This window comes from Dermacentor variabilis, chromosome 9, assembly GCF_050947875.1.
Source record: "Dermacentor variabilis isolate Ectoservices chromosome 9, ASM5094787v1, whole genome shotgun sequence".
NCBI classification, from domain to species: Eukaryota; Metazoa; Arthropoda; class Arachnida; order Ixodida; family Ixodidae; genus Dermacentor; species Dermacentor variabilis.
In genome coordinates, this window is record NC_134576.1 from 143122090 (window position 1) to 143144827 (window position 22738).

Below are 22738 nucleotides of genomic sequence, written 5' to 3' on the forward strand. Positions count from 1 at the left end.
GGGAAGCACCTTTACACGTTTCAAACTGAAGGCAATGTATTTGACGGTATTTGGGAGATTTTTTTTTGTCTCTTTTATAAACAATTTAGCAGCAGAAGTTATCTTTCGGGCTATATGAAAAGCGTTAAACGCCTTTCAATGCTTCGGCGTTATGCAGTTTACGTGCTGTGAATCACTAGGCAGCTGCTGGCTCAGATTCGCATTGTGCCCGTCGTGCATGGTATCAAGCCCTTGTCGTGCGTAATAAGTGTTCCGGTTTTCATTACTGTTGCATTTAGTGCCGTCGTCTGGGATATACTGTATATTATGTGCGCTGTACAAAAGAAGAAAAAGCCAGATTATCCATTTGGCGATCTTTTCTTAGTAGATAACGCACAGGTTATTCAAATAATTTAGTGGACATTGCACTTGTTCTAGCCTTATCAACACACCTCATAACATGATTTAGTTGATAAGTAACCATATCAATACGCCCCCATTCATGTGCATTCCACTGAAAGTGTGACAAATGTATTCATTTCGAAGTATGAGAAAAGAGACATTGCAGACTGTTCTAAGCGAAAATAAACTTCAATTCTTAACGTGATTGTTCACAACTGCAGTCACTATGCTGAGCATGTTCGTTCGACACGGGCATACTGCATTAACACCTGAAAAATGTGCACAGTTCAGCCGGATATCTTTGTTTCAGCAATTATTATTATAGGAATCGTTTGGGATTCTCGCATTTCTTTTATTTTTATAAGTACCCTGTGTGTCACATGAACCTGTTTTGAAACGAAACATACCGTTGCTGGCACCGGCGACCATTACGGTTCTACTCATCAACTACTCATCATACTGTAACATCACGAAACATCATAATGGCACTGATTCATATTGCCATGTAGTCTTTAGTCAGAGGTAAACAATGTTAACTAGAGGCATAAGTGATGAGAGCAAATTACACAGAAAACTACTATTGAACCGTAAAAATAACTCATTGAATAGTTATCCCTCACATTGTTGCATTTGCTTTATGTGTGTGTCTCTGTGTCCTTGTCTTCCGGTGACCTCCAGGGGAAATGGAATACAGCGCCGGGCTGTCTAGCACTTTGTTCACGTTTGGACATGTCGCTCGCCGATGCTCCTCCACAGGACTCCGCTGCCTGGCAACGCAGCATCTTGACTTGTCAAGGGAGCGTTAGGGCGTTGTGCCTTTCGGCGCAGCCCCGGGTTTGTCCAAAGGGCGTTCGCAGGATAATTTTTGCATCTTGTAGATTCGGAATCCGGGCTGGTTGTACGGGCACAGCTGTCTTGTTATATGTCATACATAGTTTCCAGAGAATCTCTCTGTTAAATATATTTTTAAAACGGTTCACCTCATAAAAAGTTGAGGGAAATTGGTCCCATTTATAGAAAAAAAAAACTGAGTCAAGCATACCGACATGGCATTTCTTACTCAATTTCTTTTTTTTTGCGTTAACTAAAAGTCCTGAACCTCGAAACCCTAGCAAAAATTTTCATCTTTGAGAGCACCTTAAATAATTTGCTGTGGTAGCATTCATTGGAACTATAGTATCAGTTTTGTTTCCTAGAAGATGCATATCTGTCGTGCCATGACACAATGTGCTCGCGTGGTATTTCCGGTGCTCTTGTGGGATACCTAACTTGAAAACCTGTAAGCATGCCCGAGAGGCCTCATTACCTGTAAGAAACTAAGTGACCATATCAATACAATCAATCGATCTGCCGTCTGTTGAAGTTATGACCAATGACCCATTCATTTAAGAGTATGAGAAAGACATTTAAATGTGTATTAAGCGAAATAAATTTCAATATTTCGAATGTTACTGTGAATACTCCAGTCACGTCTTCTGAGCATATCCCTCTGCACGTGCATGTTTAATGACCTGCCAAAAAAATGTACAGACAGTCCAACTTGGTAACGTTTCAGCAATAAATATAGAGATCGTTTGGGATAAGTACATTAATGCATCATATATGAACTTGTCATAAAAGGAAACATACTGTTGCTGGCACGAGCAGCAGTTGTGACTCTTTAATTGTTCACCATACGATAAAATAAAACAGTGTATAATGGTACTGATTTGTATTGACAAGCAGCCATTAGTCATAGCTAAACCACATTAAGTATTGACTTATATGGTTTGAGCAAATATATTAAGCTGCTTAATGAACATGAAAAGAATACACACTTGTTACTTTTGCCTCATATTGCTGCATCTACTTATTTGCAGCATACACCTGCAGCACCTTTGGGACTAATGACACAAAGGTCAAGGCCATCCTGGGGACCATGCTTGCCATGAGGAAGTAGTGTAAATATTTAGTCTCTTTCTATAGTAGGATGTAGTTTAGTAGCATAGTATTCCATAGTAGCATAGTAGCATAGTAGCATGTAGTCTCTTCCCAAGACATGTATTTTAAGAAATTCATCTATTATATTGTGCAATAAAAACAGTTAATTCATTGCCGGTGCATTGGGTTTCTTTCTTGCACTGCATGATTCAGCACTTCAATTCTTTCTGTTTATGCAACATATATGAGAGTGCAGCTGGTTCAGGAGCATTATTAATCTACTAACGTTAATGCATAAGTGCAGATGAAAAGCAACAGGTGCACATGCATAAATACATTCAAAATTTTTTGCTACCATATGTAAGCAAAAATGTAAGCTAACTTGTATAGATAACAGATAGCTATGGAATTATGGCCTTATACACTCTTTGTAGGCTTGTCTATAAAATGTCTGTCTATAGAGTGTCTACAGATTAATAAAAATTCATGTTTGTTGACAAATGTTTGCAGAATGTCATAAAAAAAAGTTTATAGAATTATATAGTTCTGCTTTTGTAGACTGAAGTCTATACTATGTCTATAGACATTTGCTTATGGACATTTTATAGACTTCAGTTTACAAAAGTAGAACTATATAACCTTATACACTTTTGTCGATAAACATTCTCCGGACATTTGTCTACAAATGGGAATTTTCATTAATCCATAGACATTCTATAGACTCAGACATTTTATAGACTAGTCTATCAAAAGTTTATGGCCATAAGTCTATAGACTGTCTATAGACTGCTCTATAGGAATAGTCTATACATAGACGTTTGTCTATGTATAGACTATATATGTATAGAATATATAGACGTTTGTCTATACACATTCTACAGACTTCAGTCTACAACAGTAGAACTATAAGCCTATACACTTGTCTATAGACATTCTGCAGACAATAGTCTACAAACATGAATTTTCATTAATCTATAGACCGTCTATAGACTCAGACTTCTTACAGACTAGTCTATAAAATGTGTATGGCCATAAATCTACACACTAGTCTAAAGAAATGTCTATAGACAGTCTATAGACTTCATAGACAAATGTATATAGGTTGCCTATAGAATTTCTATAAAAGATTTTGTAAGGGTCCCCTGATGCTATTTTCGCCGCATGGTTTTCGTGTATCTAGTACTCTGACTTCTCCGCGTAGCTAAGCGCCGGCGGAGGTTGGTGTGGTTGTAGCATAATAGGAGAGATGGTGCGAGGTGTTGCGCTGCTAACTCCACCTAACGGACGGGTAACTGGGGCGCGAAAGCGAGCAGGCTCTTCCTCTTTGGCTTGAGGTCGGTGAGCCGCGTGGAGGTTTTGCGCGCTCGCCCACCGTTTGCGGGACCATCCGGCGAAAGGCTTAAGCGCAAGATATAGTCCGGCGTAACGCGCGAGCGACGTCGGTGAAAAGCGCGCAGTCTACAGTCCGGCGTCACGGCGTAGCCAGCGTGCCCGGGCGCGCTTGGCGAGCACAACGCCGCCGGCGCGGACATAGAGCGTGTTCTATTTCACGCGGCTGCCGCTAGACCAGAATGCACTGCGCGCTGCAGCGGCAGCGAGCAGAAGGCAGATTGGCGGCCTGCGGTGCGCGTATTGACAGTGCGGCTGTGATTTTTTCAACATCCGTGTGGGATGACAGCGCGAGTGAGGACGCCTGCTTGAAGCGATTTGCAACCTTCCATGTGTATACGATGTGAAACGCATGGACCACCGCGACACAGATCGGAAGAACAACGCGTGGGAAGCTAGACGAAAGCAGTGTGGTCTCGCCACAGGTAAGCTGCATTTCGCAGCTCCTGTACTAGTCGGTGGTAGTCGCCGAGTTGAGGGCGCTTGTCGAATAGCTTTCGCATGTACATACATGGTCCGCTTCCGTTTTTGACGTAGCCGAAGTACTAGCAATATGAGTGCGATGTTCTGGCTGTCAGGCACGGCGGCCGCATTTCGATGGGGGCGAAATGCGAAAAAGACCCGTGTGCTTAGATTTAGGTACACGTTAAAGAACCCGAGGTGGTCGAAATTTCCGGAGTCCTCCACTACGGTGTGTCTCATAATCAGAAAGTGGTTTTCGCACGTAAAACCCTATGTATTTTTTTTTTCTGGCTGTCAGGACAAGTTAACGCCATTCCGCAAAAGTTTTTGTTTTAGGCGCACAAACAGCGCGCGGAACGAGAAGCGCGCGCGCTACCCGAACGACGAGGGTATATGCAAGACGCGCATGCGCCATGTAAACAGCTGTTCGCCGCGGCGGTGAAGTTGCGCTCCCAGACGCACAGATGGCGCCAGCCTCGAGTTGCGCGCGCACGCCGAACTCTAGAGGAAGCAAATTTCTTGCACCCCTGGCGTCGCTAGCGCAGCGTATCCGACTTCGCCTGCCGCGGCCCGGCGCGCCGAGAACGCCGCACTATATCTTGGCCTTTAGGAGCAGAACAGCGGAATGGACCAACACGAGCGTCCTAGCGCGCCATCATGCGCGTGACCGTTCGCGTGACCGTACACGCGAACGATTACATGTTGGTGTCCATTATGAGAGCGAACATATTCGCTCGCTATCCGGTCCCGGTGAGTCAGACTTCCTCGATTTGTCGCACGCCCATCGAAATGTTCTATGGCTAGTAATTTGGCTAGGAAATATTAGTGCATGGAAGGTTCAATAAATGCCCTTTTGATTGCTTGCACCACGTGTTGTCATTCCTTTGTCACAAGGGCACGTGTGAGACCCCATAACAATTATCCATATGCTTGGGGAAACAGAATTCACGCGATCTGGATTTTGTGCTTAGTCGACGCGATAACTAATGTGCAATTTCTGTAGTAAGTGAAACGTAATATTCCTTCAGTGAGCGAAAAACATTCGGCCGATTCACGTGCCAAAACAACAATCATATAGTGATGCAACCGTAGTGAGGCACCCGGGATCAATTCTGTTAACATAGGGTTCATTAACGTGCACTTAAATTTGTGAAAAAAGCGTTTTTGCAATCCCAGGATGTCTAAATGTTGTCGCCGCAGCCAAAATTGAACCCACGACTTCGAGCTCATTGGCTCAACACCATAGCCTTTGTTCTAGCACTATAGTGCTAAACCGAGCATTCACAGAGTACTCACTCACAAAGACGAGCACTCACATAGAGTACTTAAACAATAAGAACAGGAACAATGACACACCACAATATGAAAAAAAATGGTACCTGCCTGCTTTTATAAACGTTACGTGCGCAGAGAAGATTAAGTAAAATGGTCTCAATCTACGCTGTGAAGGGCGTTGGACAGCGACGCAAATAACCATGCAAACAAGTAGAACGAGTAGCCACTGCGACGTAGGTTGAAATTATTTACGTGGCAAGATTAAAATGTACTGTACCTAATTATTAGCCTAACACGTCTCGACGGCCTGCGACTTGGCATGCGCCGCTATTTAGCGCACCTACAAAGGATGAACCAGAGAGAAGAGAAATTCGCCGCGCCTTGTATGCACGCTGCTCGTTAGGAGTCCTCATTATGCGTGGCCTTCTCATAGCACTGTCACAACACAAATGACTTCCTAGGCGCGTTCTTCTTTTACGTACGAAAGTGCAGTTATGTGAGTGCCGGCCCCGTATGCTGCAATGAGCTGCCGTTGCCGTGGCAGCTTGGGCAACAGTAATCTTTACCGGGAAGCGTATGCAGGCAGCGCTACGTGATTCGCATCGCATGAAGGTGCAGAAGCGGCTCGTTATGAAATATGTGGTTCGGATGCTTGTTTTGAGCTTGTTTTTTTATTGAAATGTATGTCGTTCTCTATGTTGCATGCCTGATTCCAAAGAATGTAGAGAGAGAGAGAGAGAGAGAAGTTTAATTATACGAAATGCTGAGAGGTCGGCCTGAGGTATATTCCTCTAGCCAGCTACTCGGCATTGGGGGAAGGGGAAGAGGGAAAGAAAGAGGGAAGAAAGAGGTGCATGATGGGTGACGATGACGATAGAAGGAAGATGTAGAACATATGGCAAGCAATTTGGCGTGCTGAAAGTCTGCAATCTAGGCCCGTAATTTTTAAAAAGTTCAGTAATGCCTGGATGGCCTTGAAACTCGATTGAGCATCTGGCCAAGAGCCTAAAATAACGTCCTCCGACAACGGTGCGCTGTCGAGACGCGTAAGGTCGTTGTCCAACCTTTCACGCTCTTCCACGTACTTAGGGCAGTCACAAAGCACATGACCTATAGTCTCAGTCACATTGCACACCTCACAGTGTGGAGACTCGGTGCGTCGCATGAGGTGCACGTATCCGCGCGTAAACGCTACCCCCAGCCTTAGTCTGTGCAGAAGATTGGCACAGTTTCGTTGAATTTTCGGTGGTAGCCTAAAAGAATGTATGCACTGTTAGTTTCACTATGGTGAGTGCTTGTTGCCTCTGCATTACGGGGTATGAGCCATTGCATTTGGGTGTATGTGCTATAGATGATGATAGTTTTTTGTCGATGTTACGCCGTGAAGGAATCCTGGGATCCTAGCCATAGGGAGCTTCGGTGTAAACCGAGCACGAGACGTACACATGTCCACATGTGAATAGAGTGCCATGTAAAATTAAGTAAAGTAAATTAAGTAAGAGTAAGATGCCTGGCGGTGGTCTCGTGCTGACGATGCCCTCTCGGTGAGCGCATATTTCCCCCCCTCATCTTTTAAGAGATTCAATACATACAAGCATTTGTCTCGCAAACCAGATTTATTTCAAGGGAATTTTCCACGTCTCAATAATTTCTCTCGTCGTATACGAGTGCTGATTGCCGTGCTATAGTTTGTTAACGAAGCTTCCCCTCAAGTCTAAATATTTTAAGGCAGTTTTCCTAGTCTATAAAGCCGCTCGAGTTCACGCTGCTCCTCTGGCGGCCATTTTTCCAAGAAATTATGCCTTCCAACCACTCAGAATGCCGGTGACAACTTCACGTTTGATCAATTCTGGATATTGTAAATAGTAAACAGCTACATTTGCTTACATGATCGGCCATGACATTGAAATTGCTGATACAACGGAAAGCATTGCACCGGATGCACGTATATAGAGCTGTGTATGTTGAGTGAGATAAGAGCTTCACTATAGGCATCGCAGGCAGTTTTAATTGGAGGCAAACTTGGCAAGTGCGCCTCGAATGATAAATTGTTTTGTCTAAACCGAAACAGCGCGAATTGGTAGGCTGCATGAAAGAGAGACATTCTTATTGAATGACAGGAAGTTATTCGGCATATATCTGGCGATCACTCAGGAAATGGTTGTTGTGGAACGACGAGTCGGTTCTGATGTACGTCGCTATAAAAACGCGCGAGATAGTGTCGAGCAGCCTATATTGGCTTTTGTGTGTGTATATATATATCAATTCTAAATATTGTAAGGCAGTTTGTCGTGTGCGTATCATGGACACGCATGCTTATATCGCCTTCCGTTTCCCTACCACGGTTGCGCTTTAAAACCAACAGCGCGCGCATGCGATCCCATAGATGAGATGAATACATATATATAGAAAAGTATCAGTCATAGCTCTCGTAGTATAGCCTTCTGAGCCGTTTCCCTTTTCTTTTTCTTCTCTTTTTTTTTTCTTTGAAAGAAGTCCTATTAGGGTTATTATAATTGCCGCGGACAACACCAGTCCCTTTCCACATAAGTATGAGGCTCGGAGCAGGAGCTTTGGCGCTTGAAAGTAACCGTTGGCTTGACGAACCAACCGACTGAGCTACCTTTCCGGGCAACATTGAAGGATCACGAGTTCAAATCACATGTTATGTTCCTTTTTTTCCCTTTTTTTCTTTCTTTTAATGTATTTTCCTTCCTTTTATCACTGTACGGAAACCCTGCTAAAAAAAAAATTATACATCCTCAATTATGTGTGGCCACACATGTGCAGGTCATAAATACCAGGTTCACTAGCCGAGTGCCATCCATGCGGTATAACCGAGCTCAGATTGGTCCACCTTGACTGATCAAATAGGGCACCACTGTAGGTTAAATGAGGCGTACAACTCCTGCGGGACCCGCCGTGGTTGCTCAGTGGTCATGGTGTTAGACTGCTGAGCACGAGGTCGCGGGATCGGACCCCAGCCACGGCGGCCGCATTTCGATGGGGGCGAAATGCGAAAACACCCGTGTACTTAGAATTAGGTGCACGTTAAAGAACCCCAGGTGGTCGAAATTTTCGGAGTCCTCCACTACGGCGTGCATAATCAGAAAGTGGTCTTTGTCACGCAAAACACCATAATTCAATTTTTAATTTAACTAATACGGGGACGGTAGAGTATCCGTCTCCAGTGCAAGAGGACCGTGATTCACATCCCGGTGCCGCGCAATTCTCCACCGAAAAAAAAAAACCGTGTGTTGAGAAAATTGCACAAACATGCCTGGAGTGCGGCCTGATCCCGGTGACCAGAACCGGTAACGCACTCTCTCACCAGAGCAGGATTGGCCACCCTGGTGCAGTACTTGGCCACAACCTCCTATATGAATACAACAATCAAACCCCGGCCCTCAGTCCCCAGCAGCCGCGAAGCAACTGACCACGGCGGCGGTCAGATCTGTAACGCTGCAGAGGGTGCTAAGAATACCTGGCTCCGGACAGGCCGCCATTGGAATCTGAACCTGGCAACGTTTAACGTTAGAACGCTATCTAGTGAGGCGAGTCTAGCAGTGTTATTGGAGGAATTAGAGGGCAGTAAATGGGATATAATAGGGCTCAGTGAGGTTAGGAGGACAAAAGAAGCATATACAGTGCTAAAAAGCGGGCATGTACTGTGTTACCGGGGCTTAGCGGAGAGACGAGAACTAGGAGTCGGATTCCTGATTAATAAGGAAATAGCTGGTAACATACAGGAATTCTATAGCATTAACGAGAGGGTGGCAGGTCTTGTTGTGAAACTTAATAAGAGGTACAAATTGAAGGTGGTACAAGTCTATGCCCCTACATGCAGTCATGATGACCAGGAAGTCGAAAGCTTTTATGAAGACGTGGAATCGGCGATGGGTAAAGTCAAAACAAAATACACTATACTGATGGGCGACTTCAATGCCAGGGTAGGCAAGAAGCAGGCTGGAGACAAGTCAGTGGGGGAATATGGCATAGGCTCTAGGAATAGCAGAGGAGAATTATTAGTAGAGTTTGCAGAACAGAATAATATGCGGATAATGAACACCTTTTTCCGCAAGCGGGTTAGTCGAAAGTGGACATGGAGGAGCCCGAATGGTGAGACTAGAAATGAAATCGACTTCATACTCTGCGCGAACCCTGGCATCATACAAGATGTAGACGTGCTCGGCAAGGTACGGTGCAGTGACCATAGGATGGTAAGAACTCGAATTAGCCTAGACTTGAGGAGGGAACGGAAGAAACTGGTACACAAGAAGCCAATCAATGAGTTAGCGGTAAAAGGGAAACTAGAGGAATTCCGGATCAAGCTACAGAACAGGTATTCGGCTTTAACTCAGGAAGAGGACCTTAGTGTTGAAGCAATGAACGACTATCTCATGGGAACCATTAAGGAGTGCGCAATAGAAGTCGGTGGTAACTCCGTTAGACAGGAAACCAGTAAGCTATCGCAGGAGACGAAAGATCTGATCAAGAAACGCCAATGTATGAAAGCCTCTAACCCAACAGCTAGAATAGAACTGGCAGAACTTTCTAAGTTAATCAACAAGCGTAAGACAGCGGACATCAGGAACTATAATATGGATAGAATTGAACAGGCTCTCAGGAACGGAGGAAGCCTAAAAACAGTGAAGAAGAAACTAGGAATAGGCAAGAATCAGATGTGTGCGTTAAGAGACAAAGCCGGCAATATCGTTACTAATATGGATGAGATAGTTCAAGTGGCTGAGGAGTTCTATAGAGATTTATACAGTACCAGTGGCACCCACGACGATAGTGGAACAGAGAATAGCCTAGAGGAATTCGAAATCCCACAGGTAACGCCAGAAGAAGTAAAGAAAGCCTTAGGAGCTATGCAAAGGGGGAAGGCAGCTGGGGAGGATCAGGTAACAGCAGATTTGTTGAAGGATGGTGGTCAGATTGTTCTAGAGAAACTGGCCACCCTGTATACGCAATGCCTCATAACCTCGAGCGTACCGGAATCTTGGAAGAACGCTAACATAATCCTAATCCATAAGAAAGGGGATGCCAAAGACTTGAAAAATTACAGACCGATCAGCTTACTGTCCGTTGCCTACAAAGTATTTACTAAGGTAATCGCAAATAGAATCAGGAACACCTTAGACTTCTGTCAACCAAAGGACCAGGCAGGATTCCGTAAAGGCTACTCAACAATAGACCATATTCACACTATCAATCAAGTGATTTATATATAGCTTTCATTGATTACGAGAAAGCGTTTGATTCAGTCGAAACCTCAGCAGTCGTGGAGGCATTACGGAATCAGGGTGTAGATGAGCCATATGTAAAAATACTGGAAGATATCTATAGCGGCTCCACAGCCACCGTAGTCCTCCACAAAGAAAGCAACAAAATCCTAATAAAGAAAGGCGTCAGACAGGGAGATACGATCTCTCCAATGCTATTCACAGCATGTTTACAGGAGGTATTCCGAAACCTGGAGTGGGAAGAATTGGGGATAAAAGTTGATGGAGAATACCTTAGCAACTTGCGATTCGCTGATGATATTGCCTTGCTTAGTAACTCAGGAGATCAATTGCACTGTATGCTCACTGACCTGGAGAGGCAAAGCGGAAGGTTGGGTCTGAAAATTAATCTGCAGAAAACTAAAGTAATGTTTAACAGTCTCGGAAGAGAACAGCAGTTTACGATAGGTAGCGAGGCACTGGAAGTGGTAAGGGAATACATCCACTTAGGGCAGGTAGTGACCACGGATCCGGATCATGAGACTGAAATAACCAGAAGAATAAGAATGGGCTGGGGTGCGTTTGGCAGGCATTCTCAAATCATGAACAGCAGGTTGCCACTATCCCTCAAAAGGAAAGTGTATAACAGCTGTGTGTTACCAGTACTAACATATGGGGCAGAAACCTGGAGGCTTACGAAAAGGGTTCTACTCAAATTGAGGACGACGCAACGAGCTATGGAAAGAAGGATGATGGGTGTGACGTTAAGGGATAAGAAAAGAGCAGATTGGGTGAGGCAATAAACGCGGGTAAACGACATCTTAGTTGAAATCAAGAAAAAGAAATGGGCATGGGCCGGACATGTAATGAGGAGGGAAGATAACCGATGGTCACTAAGGGTTACGGACTGGATTCCAAGGGAAGGGATGCGTAGCAGGGGGCGGCAGAAAGTTAGGTGGGCGGATGACATTAAGACGTTTGCAGGGACAACATGGCCACAATTAGTACATGACAGGGGTAGTTGGAGAAGTATGGGAGAGGCCTTTGCCCTGCAGTGGGCGTAACTAGGCTGATGATGATGATGATGATGATGAAATTAAGTAAAGTAATGTAAAAGTAAAGTAATTAAGTAAAGAGTGTCAAGTGCCAAATTCTAGAGCATATAATGTACTCTTATCTCTTCCACTTCCTAGAAACAAATTCATCTTTTTCATCTCGTCAGCATGGGTTCCGTAAATCGTTTTCCTGTGATACTCAGCTTATTTCATTTACACATGACATCTGTGCCACGTTGAATAATGGATTTCACTATGACACCATCTTCTTAGACTTTTCTAAAGCATTTGATCTCGTCTGTCACCAACTACTTTGTCTAAAATTAAATACACTTAACATTGACCGTAATATTATCTCATGAATTGCACACTTCTTATCCAGTAGAACACAATTTGTCTCAGCTAACAATTTTGACTCTTCGCGTTGTTCTGTCAATTCCGAGGTGCCGCAGGGTTCTGTTCTCGGACCCTTGCTTTTTCTCATTTATATTTATGATTTGCCTAACTGTGTAGCGTCCTCCATAAGGTTATTTGCAGACAATTGTGTCATTTACAGAGTAATATGATCAAATTTTGTCACTCTAAAACCACAATCTGATCTAGACAAGGTAACTAACTGGTGTGAAACTTGGAAAATACGGCTTAACAGCCAGAAGTGCGAACTAATGAGGACTTCCCGCAATACTGCTTCGTCTAACCTATCCAACTATCACTTGAAGAACTCTGTACTCGAAGAAGTCACTTCCTATAAATACTTAGGTGTCCACATAACATCTAATTTTTCCTGGCAAACACACATAAACCACTTCACTAACAATGCTAACCGTACGCTTGGTTACCTCCGTCTCAATTTCTCTATGGCACCTGCCAACTTAAAGTTACTTCTATACAAAACACTAATACGTCCTCAGCTTGAATATGTCTCTTCTGTATGGGACCCTGGCTTGGATTACTTAGCAAATTCAATAGAATCTATACAAAATTGTAGCGCGCGTTTTATTCTTACTATTATCGGACATCAAGCGTAATATCTATGAAGGCTACTTTAAACCTACCTCTCCTCTTATCCTGTAGGAAGTTAGCACGCTTATATCACTGTTGCTCAAAATTTAATATTACAATCCGGAATTAAAAAGCGAACTTTTGTCCGAACCTTCATATATATCATCTCGTACTGACCATCGGCATGAATTGAACGTTCCACACGGTCGCACGAACCTATTTTTTATTCATTTATTCCTAAAACTACCAATGAATGGAATCATCTGCCGGCCTCAATTGTTAACATAGCCGATACATCTGCTTTTAGAACTACTATTGAAGAATACTTTTGTTAATTCGCACTTTCTAATTTTTTTATTATTATGCCGTTATCTGCACATGCTCTGTATTTCGTTCCACTCCCTTCTGTAACGCCTTCGGGAAAGTACAATAAATAAATAAATAAATAAATAAATAAATAAATAAATAAATAAATGAGTGGTCACAGAGCCAGTCATCGGTGCCATTTGCTTTGTAGCGAAAGTTAAAAAGGTGAGATAAAAGTAGATAAATTATCTTTACATACAAATTCATTTATGCTAAATACAACCGAAACATTGGCAAAGAACTTGAAACACCAGCCCTGATAAAAACAAGTTATCTGGTTAAAATTTGGGCTATACAAGTATATCTTGTTCTACTATGGTTGGCCATTCAAAGACTATCATCCCTTGAACTTCTGTCTTGTTTGGCAAGCTTCTTGTCATTCGGCGCTACCGTTGACGCGCAGAAGAAAAAGTCCAGAAAAGAAAGCGTAAAGATAAAAATATTTTGAGGGCGTTTCTTGAACTACGTGCAGTTTATTTACAAATGTTTAACATCAACTGATTTCCATTTCGCGCTTGCGTCACCGACGCCTGCCAATCGACCAGACAGCATACGTGTCTGAACGTTATACGCCGAGGCAGGTCCTCCTGCCGCCTTCGAGGCAACAGTGTCGAACCAAGTGGAATCGTCAATGGGTTACGAGATGGTACAGCGTGCAGTCGTGAGTAATCTCAGTGACCATTACTTGCCCAGGGACACTAAATTAACTGGCGTTGCGATCAGGACCAATTTTCCTTCCCTTCCTTTTTGCTTTGTTTACCTTATATTTATTTATATAAACAACCAATGACTACTGCAACTATACTACTCCTGATACCGCTCACGCGTGTAGCGAAGCATTATTACTACTTCCGGCATTTAAATTTCTTCTCTTCGATTAGTTGAGTTCGCGAGGCTTTATTTATCGGAAGAAACTGAAAAAGGACATTGTGTTAAGAAGGACATGGATTGACGCACATTTGCGCTTTTGGCCCGAGCTAGTGAGTCTATGAGGAGGTTGTCGAAAAGGGCGTCCATATGAGAGAAGACGTACCAATGTTCGAAATGAATACTGCCACCAGCGGTTACTACTTCTGGTCGCCTACAATAAGCAGAGTATAATGAGGGCGTCAGGCGCCTGTGGTAACACCGCTGTAGTCGTCACCGGTCCAACCTTTTAAGAACTTCATCGCAATAAATTTAGTTTCGCGTTTAGTTGAGAACATACATAAATGTTCATTCGAGCTCGTCGTGTAAGGTTTTGCGTGAGAGTAAAAGAATAAGAATATTATTTTGTGTTAAGCTCTGCTTTTGATCAGTGTAACTTTTATATATGACCTCATTAACAGTGCCCTAAAGGTGTTTTGATTTGTTGCGCAAGTAATGTCCATCTATCTGAGTAATTCAGCTCATTGACTAGAGCATCTGCCACTGGCGATGTTCAAAAATTCGGTATCGAAATAAACAGAACACCCGGTAGACAAGAGCATAGACAAAAGGCGCCCTTCTTGTCTGCACTTCTCTGCGTACCGGTGTTAATTTGCGCCCCTCTTCTTATATGTTTCACCAACTTGCCCAAGAAGAAGAACAGGGGTTTATAGTGTCTCTGTATGTACTTCCGTACATACAGGGACACTATAAACCCCTGAAGACGTGCAAAGGGACACGGGTGTCCGCAATCGTTGTGCAGCAAATCAGAAGGTATATTATTATTTACGAATTGTGAATTGTGAATTACGAATGAGTGCGGCGTCACGTGCTGCATCGGGGATTTTGTAAGTGGTGTCAGAATCAGAATTTTATTAATAGAAGTTGGGTTACATTACAAGTATTTAGTATGTAGAAGGAGGTCCCATAGTCAAAGACTGTATCGGGACCTCCTCGAAGCTCTATATATGAAATTGTGAGACGCTTTACGCGCTCCCATAGAGCTTCACGGTAGAATGATCCCCTTCCGCATTACGGCACCAGGTTCCACTGCCCGGCAGGGGCATGATCATCTTTCAACGTGCGACCGACATTGTGCGCCCGTAGCTGCGATCAAAAAAAAGGAAGAAGGAAAAAAAAAAAGACAAAGAAAGAGAAGAGAAGAGATAGAGAGAGAAAGCCTCGTATATATTCGCATAGGCAGCTATCCGACCTCAAATTTGCATTTCCCCGCTGAAGTGCAAAGCAGATGAGAGAGATCGATTTCCTTCTCGAGAAATAAAACTAGTATAAGCGCCGCCGCCGGAGTGCTTCTGTTAAATTAGACAAACCCAGAGATCCCCATGAGAGAAAACAAGTTCTTTCTCGTCACAGAGCCCCAGCCTTTGTTCCCTTTAAGATATGTAAAATAATGAATGAAAAATAAAAGCTTACCGATTACTGTTGCAACACTCACTTTAGACGAATCTGGACATCGTCGTCGATGTCAAAACCTATTTCATTCTTGGCCACCGGCAAAACTGCGGCAAAAGACACCGCACCTGAATGTGACATATGCTGTTATAACTGCGGCAAATCGGATTGCAGACGAAGCTTGCTCAGATTTATTATAAGCGCGTAACAGCGATCATTTTCAACTAGATAATGTGCGCAAGAACAGAGAGAGAGAGAGAGAGAGAGAGACAACTTCATGTAGTCGCCTGCAGAACGACACCATGACTAAATGGCGCCGTGACGCGGGCCCTGACGTCTTCTCAGCGGGTGGTCTCTACTCAACTCCAGCGCGTGTTACTCCCGCGGTTGGTCGCCCTGTGGGGCAACGTTCCGTCGGTTTCGCTCGGCCTTTGTCTTTCAAGAGCCGCCGAGACCTGCTGGACGGCCCAGGTTTGGCTTTCGTGGTCGTAGCATTCCGCCGCAGCCGCGAGTCGCGGAGGAATCGTTGTACTTGTCGAAGCCTCATTGGGGAACTTGGTGCAATCCCATAGGATGTGCGTCAGGGTGGCCCTCTCCCGCTGGCACACGCGGCACACATCACTCACATATAATTTAGGGTATAGATGAGTCATTAATACTGGGGTGGGTAAAGAACCAGTTTGTAATTGTCTGAACAGCACCGCCTCCGCTCGGCTCAGCCCCGGGTGCGGGGGTGGGAAAGTCCTTCGAGCGAGGCGGTAGAACTGGGTAAGTTCGTTGAACGTCGTAATGCGGTCCTTGGCACTACACCACGTTGGACGGTCGGTTGCAGCGGCGCGGTTGGTTAGCGCTCGCGCCACTGCGTGTGCCGTCTCGTTGTGGTTATCGTGCTTCTCGGACGCGTCGGTGCCCGCGTGCGCCGGGAACCACTTGATTCTAACACACCGATTCTGTCGTTGCAGGTCAGCCGAGCACAGAACGCGCACAGCCTCACCACACACTTTGCCCTTTGCATAATTCCGCACTGCACTTCGGGAATCGCACAACACCGTCTGGCACCCGGGGTCGGCAATGGCCAGGGCAATGGCCACCTCCTCCGCCTGACACGCCTCGCGGACCCGTAAGCTCGCCGCTGCCCTCGTCGCGCCGGACGACGCCTCGATGACGGTAGCTACGAACGCCGCGCAGTCTCCCTGGTGTTCTGCCGCATCCACGAACCTTGCGTGCTCGTCCTTGGCGTGAAAGTCGATGAGGGCCTTGGCCCTCGCCGCTCTTCTCTCCTTGTTGTACTCCGGGTTCATGTTTCTCGGGATGAGGTCCACCCGAATCCGGCGCCGGGTTCCGTCCGGGACAGAAACGTCGCTACTCGCCGCTTTCAAGAACAAAACACAATGCACGATAGCGAATGCCAATGAGAACGTGCCAGCCGTAAGCTTTTTACAAATGGAGGGCGTTGCCAAAAGATACGGTACGCTGATGCATACATGCTGGCTGCATGCTTCATCATATTGCAGAATAACGTAACCTACAGTTTGTGCAGGACATTCCAGGAGTTACTTATTCAGCAGTACACTTCTCTGCGAATCTTAAAGGAGCGCCAGCGTGTTCTTGAGATCACGCAGAATTCAATATACGTATTCAGTGCTACAGCTGAGTGCTGGAATTCTATAAACGTATCAGCTACACGCCAATTATTGCATGATAGAATCGCGTGCGGTATAAGCAAATTTGAACTTGTTGCTTTCTTGTAAAGCTCTTCAGTAGCTTGTCATAGTTCTTTAGGAGCGACATTCACGCTTTGTGAGCGTGATGCATCGCGCAGGCAGCGCTGCAGTGATGCCGATCAGCAGCGCCCTCCATGCCATGTTTACCTGTTTCGGCAGTACAAAATGCGAGGCCCTGCTCGCGAATGGAATGCGCCGTGGTATATCTGGTCGTCTGAGCTGCTCCGCTGTGAAAATTTTGGAGAATTTTGTACATGGGAGGTTTTGTAGCATAGCATGTCTTCCCTCGAAAAGAAAGCAAAGTACTGCGCCGAATGCGTACTCCGCTAGCCGTGGTGGCGTAGCGGCTTTGGTGGTGCGTTGCTAAGCCCGAGGTCACGGAGAATCAAATACCGGCAACGGTGGCCACATTTCGATGAGAGCGAAATGCAAAGACACCCGTGTACCATGCATTGGGCCCACGTTGAAGAAATGCAGGTAGTCGAAATCAGTCCATCGTCACCCACTACGGCGTGCCTCGTAATCCTATTGTGCTTTTGGCACATAAAACGCCAGAATTTAATTTTAATTTAATGCCTACTCTGTACACCAAAAGTTGTATACGCTGTTTCGCTGCGCTGCCGCTTTACCGCTTTCGTGTATGCGCCGCTCAAGTCACATGCACGATGTCAAGTTCAATAGAACAGACTGGTGAGTTCATTGGTGCCGCACAACTTGAGGTATAGCGCTGACGGCTGCCTCTTTTCACTTGGTTAACAATGTATAATAAAAAATAAGTAAGGGTAAATTATTCCCTTAGCTGATAGCTAAATAAAACAGTATACCTAACAGCACTAAAGGAAGAGTTTTCCTCCGTGTACATAGAGAATTCAAGGATTTGTTTATGTGGATAAAAGAAAGTGCGCGCAGAGGAGTGCTGTCACCGTGTAATTAAGTACGAACTTTTCTGTTTACTTTGAAACCAGTTAAATATATTTAGATAAAATCTTTGGAGATACAGTGCCTTCAGCGACGGTTGCGTAAAACTGCACATCTTAATATCGCTGACACAACGAACAAACAATTATACGAGTTGTAATTACATAACATATAATGCATAATTACATGACATCTACGCGATGCCGCCACGGTCTTTGCATCGTCATCATTTGAGCTTCATCATCCCACTCTCGTCTCTGATTCTGGCATAACACCTGCGCTCGAGTCAGGTGGCGTGTCTAAAAAGATTCGGGAATCTCGACGGCGGAACAACTGGCGGCCGTTTCCTGCTCTGTTCAAACAGCCATTCTAGAGCAAGTTTAACACGAGCGTTAATTTCCGAACGCCAGAAATCAACGCACTGCCTACTCGCCCTTTCGACGCACGAACATAACTTTCATAACACCTTTCGTCATTACCAGACCACCTAATCAAGTATCCAGGCTTAATCGTTCCTGCAGCACATGCAGTCCAAGTATACGACGAAGCTGTGCCGAATTTCACCATGGCTGCATCATCACAGCGACCCATGTTGACGACCCCGTGCGCACCAACCGCGACTCCCGAAGCTCACAAGGAAGCCCTTGGAAGACTGCCGCTTCATCGAGAAGCGTCAACGCGGACTTGGCGTTTCTCGGGGGTTTACTCGAACAGCTCGAGGATGGCGCGCTACTGGGGTACTGCAGGGCGCAGAGGAAGAGGGACGCGTTCTCAATGGCCTCGCATCCAGGCAAACCCACGCTCTTTCTGACCCTCAGCATGTCCGAGCTACACAACGAGCGCCTGCTCGAATTCATCGGCAGCCAAGGAGTCGGTCGAGGCGCGCCGCCGCAGGGTCGACGCGATAGCCAGCGACCGGCAACACGCTTCCCATCAATTCGATGCCCAAAGTGCGTGGGTAGAGCACATTTTTTTTAGAGGCCCCAGTTGAGAATCACACTAAATTAGTCTTGTAATTTTGATGTAGCGCTTGGGTTGTATCTACAATAACAACAGCCAGTTTTCGAGTACTCACTAATTTTTTTTTCAATTTCCGTGCAGATATGCATATTGACGTAAGCGCGCAATGGGTCGAAAGTCGGAGACAGCACCCGCGAACGTGGGTGCATCTCCGTCCACTTACGCTTAGCTATGGACTCCGTTAGACGTGTTGATATCTCCAACCGGCGTCGATCCGAACACGGCGATGCTAACACATAGCATAGCACGACAGGCTTTGCGAAGTGCAGGTTTTCAGTGCCGTCAGGCGGTGGTCAACAGAAGTGCTGCCGATGGGGAATGCCGCGTTGGCGGTGCGCCATCATGACATTTTGGGTGTAACGAGCGGATCTAGAAACTTAGCAAACGGGCAGTTAATGCACATGACTTTAGGAAAACTAAACGACACCGGTGATCCTTAGCGCAGGAACCGGATAAGCGTAAGACGCGGGAACGTATCAACGAAGTTTATTATATGGTTCTCTAGCAGCCTTTAGAGCAAAAAATTAATCGTTTTTTAACCTCTGCTCCCCCCCCCCCCCCTTGGTCCTGAGAGCAAATATTTATGCAGCGTCCATACCAAGAAACATGCACCTAGAATACAACAGAGAGAGAAGGCAAGCGAGAGCCGCCGCGCCACTAAATGTGCTAAACAAATAAAGCAACAAGGCAGAAATAAGGTACACGTGCGCCGCCAGATACAGGGCAGGGAGTTATGTTGCCTGCGTAACCAACAAGCAGAACGAAGAGATAGTAACTGCATCAGTAGTTGCTGGGGACATTGAGGTAGTCGAACAGGTCGCCATAGCAATGGCCATGTGGACCTGCTGATGTGACGCGCTGGTCATCGTCGTCACAGACTCGACTGCAGCCTGTCGCCATTTCTGGCGAAGAAGAATAAGCAAGGACGCACTCAACGTCATCAAGAACAAAGACATCCCTGAAACGTACATTGTCTGGACCCCGGGACACCAATCCTTGGTGGGCAACCAAGCGACTCACACCACCGCCCGAGAACATGTACGTCGGGCAAACCCACCGCCAGGATATCGTCTACCGTCAGACCAAGAAGAAATGATACGAAGAAAATACTACAGCATTCTTGAACATTACGAAAAGAACAGGAGGGAATATTCGCCTCCACTCATCAAGCTTAACAGAGAAGAAGCCTTCATACTACGCCGACTTAAGATCGGCAATTACCTCCAGGGTACTCTACTACATGCGATGTACCCCTAAGCATTTACAAGAGACTGCCAATTTTGCAGTAGTCCAAAAAACATTTGCCACTTGGTCTGGGAATCCAAAAAGAACCCACGGACAACGCCTATACAAGCAGCAGCAGAAGGCCAGTGGGAGGCAAGACTAACAAGCCCACAACCTGAGGACCAACTTCGATTGGTGAACAGGTCCAGGTTATCAGCACAGGGCTACGGCTACCTTGAACAGAGTGGCCGCCCACCTTCGGGCATCAACTGCTTGGTCGCCGAAACAAAGTTTATTCACTCACTCTTGCAGTCGTCGAATTCATTTTATATTATTGCTTAGCATCCTTAGACAACGTATGAGCTATTGAGAGTACTGTCCGGTTTCTTAATTACAAATTTCGGAGAGAAATAACAATGAATCCTATTGCTCCATCTTCCACTTACCTCTAAACCCCTCCACCCCCCCCACCCCCCACCCCCCACACACGCACATATTTCCCTGTTTACGTCAATATAACCTTTCCTTAGGCTTCGTTCCCGGCAGATTAGTATTAGGCTTCACACGCGGATTCCCCAGTGTGCCGTTTTTGGCCTCCCTACGCTTGCGGCTTCGTTCAAACAATTTCGAACTAAGTAATTTTTTTCTAGATTGGTAAACGCGTGCAGCTACTTTCTGACTATGTGCCTCCACTTCTTGATTTTGGGAAGTTACCACAAGTAACACACGAGACTTGAAGAAAGCGACAACACGAAGCGGTAACCGGTTCGTGTTTTCCGTTTCTCCAAGTCTCGTGTGTGGCTTGCGGTAGCTTCGCAAAATCATTAGTCACCTACTGGTCAACACCGACGGTCTGCTATGCTCCACTCCTTAGTGTCTAGACTAATGTACTAGACGTAATATGCTGCCGCTAAAATCTACCCTTCATACCCCCCCCCCCCCCCCACGACACACACCGCCACCGAAAAAAACGACATGATTAAGATCCACGGCGTCGATTCTCAAAATCAGACTAGCACATAACATGAGAAGCACACTGCAGACCACCCTGGATTTTAGTGCCGAGCTATGGAGGAATAAAATTAAACACCTATAGTTCAGCTTCTACGACCCAAAAGAAAAGAAGCTTTTGCGCTAGTATTCTTTTACGGCTTCGCCCTTATGAATTCGTTGGAAAGGTTTCCATGACCCAAGACGGCGACCGGTTCATTTAATCCGCTTTTAATGATCTGCCACTTTATGTTATCATATTAATATAAGTATAGATTTCTGTCACTTCTTATTCTACAATAATTCCAGCTTTTCAGGATGCACGTCCGATGCAGGGGTGCCTCGTTAAATTTATTTATTTATTTATTTATTTATTTATTTATTTATTTATTTATTTATTTATTTATTTTCAGTCAATTTGGAATTGCTGCTGCCGGGACGGCCCATTCTTTCACCGTTATGGGAAACAAATTTTCAGACATTTGAAAATGTGAAGGAATCGATGAACGGAAGAACTTAAGACCTCATCGCCGCTGGACTCGTTCTAGTAGAGCTTTTCTTGTTTGTGCTCACAACCCCCTTCCTCTCTCTCTCTCTCTCTCTTTAATTTCTTGGCCATGGCGCCTCAGTCGCTATGGCGTTCTTGTGCTGAGTAAATGGGAGCAGGTTCAATTTCCGTGCGCGTTGGCCGCATTCCGGTAAAGGCGGAATAATACAAATAAATACACAAACTAACAAACAAAGGCAAAAAATTATAATTTTTCAGATCACTCAGACTATGGAAGTCGACGTTGTGCGAAGCATCTTAAAAAGAATCTGTATATATATGCGTCCCATATTGGCTTCACTGCAGTACAATTTTGTAGTTCACTAAAGCGTACACAGCGTATTTCGGCGAAGGGAATGTGAGAATTTGCGCAAGTACTAAGTGTAAACAATGTGACATTATTTAGTATATATGCTTTGGTAGCGCCTCCGGAACGGCGAAGGGGCAACGGGGACACCAAAACTGGAACCCGAACTGGTGTGTGCCACGGGTTGGAGGCGCACAGATGCCTCCATGTGCCAAGGATGTGTGCCTTGCATGCGAATAGTGGGGAGATATGTGTGCACTAGGAAGGCAGCGCGACTAGTCACGCGGCACTTCCTCGCGTGTCTCAGGCTTGGAAAAAAAATTATGTAGCATTTTAGCATTCTGTGTAGCATTTCGTTAATAAATAATCAACATTTGAGAAGTTGATTAAATAATCATAAGGCATTATGTAATACCGCGAAGTACAAATAAAAATATGCCTTGCTCGAAGCGATGGCATACAGCATTACTTTGGTTGGCAAGCTACTTGGTACTTGCATATCTTTAACTTTTGTCACAAATTATGTGAGACACATGGTATGTTGAAATGACATAGCTTGTAAGGGCCAGATACTTAGCAATGTAGACACTCCTCTAACTATATAGGACTAA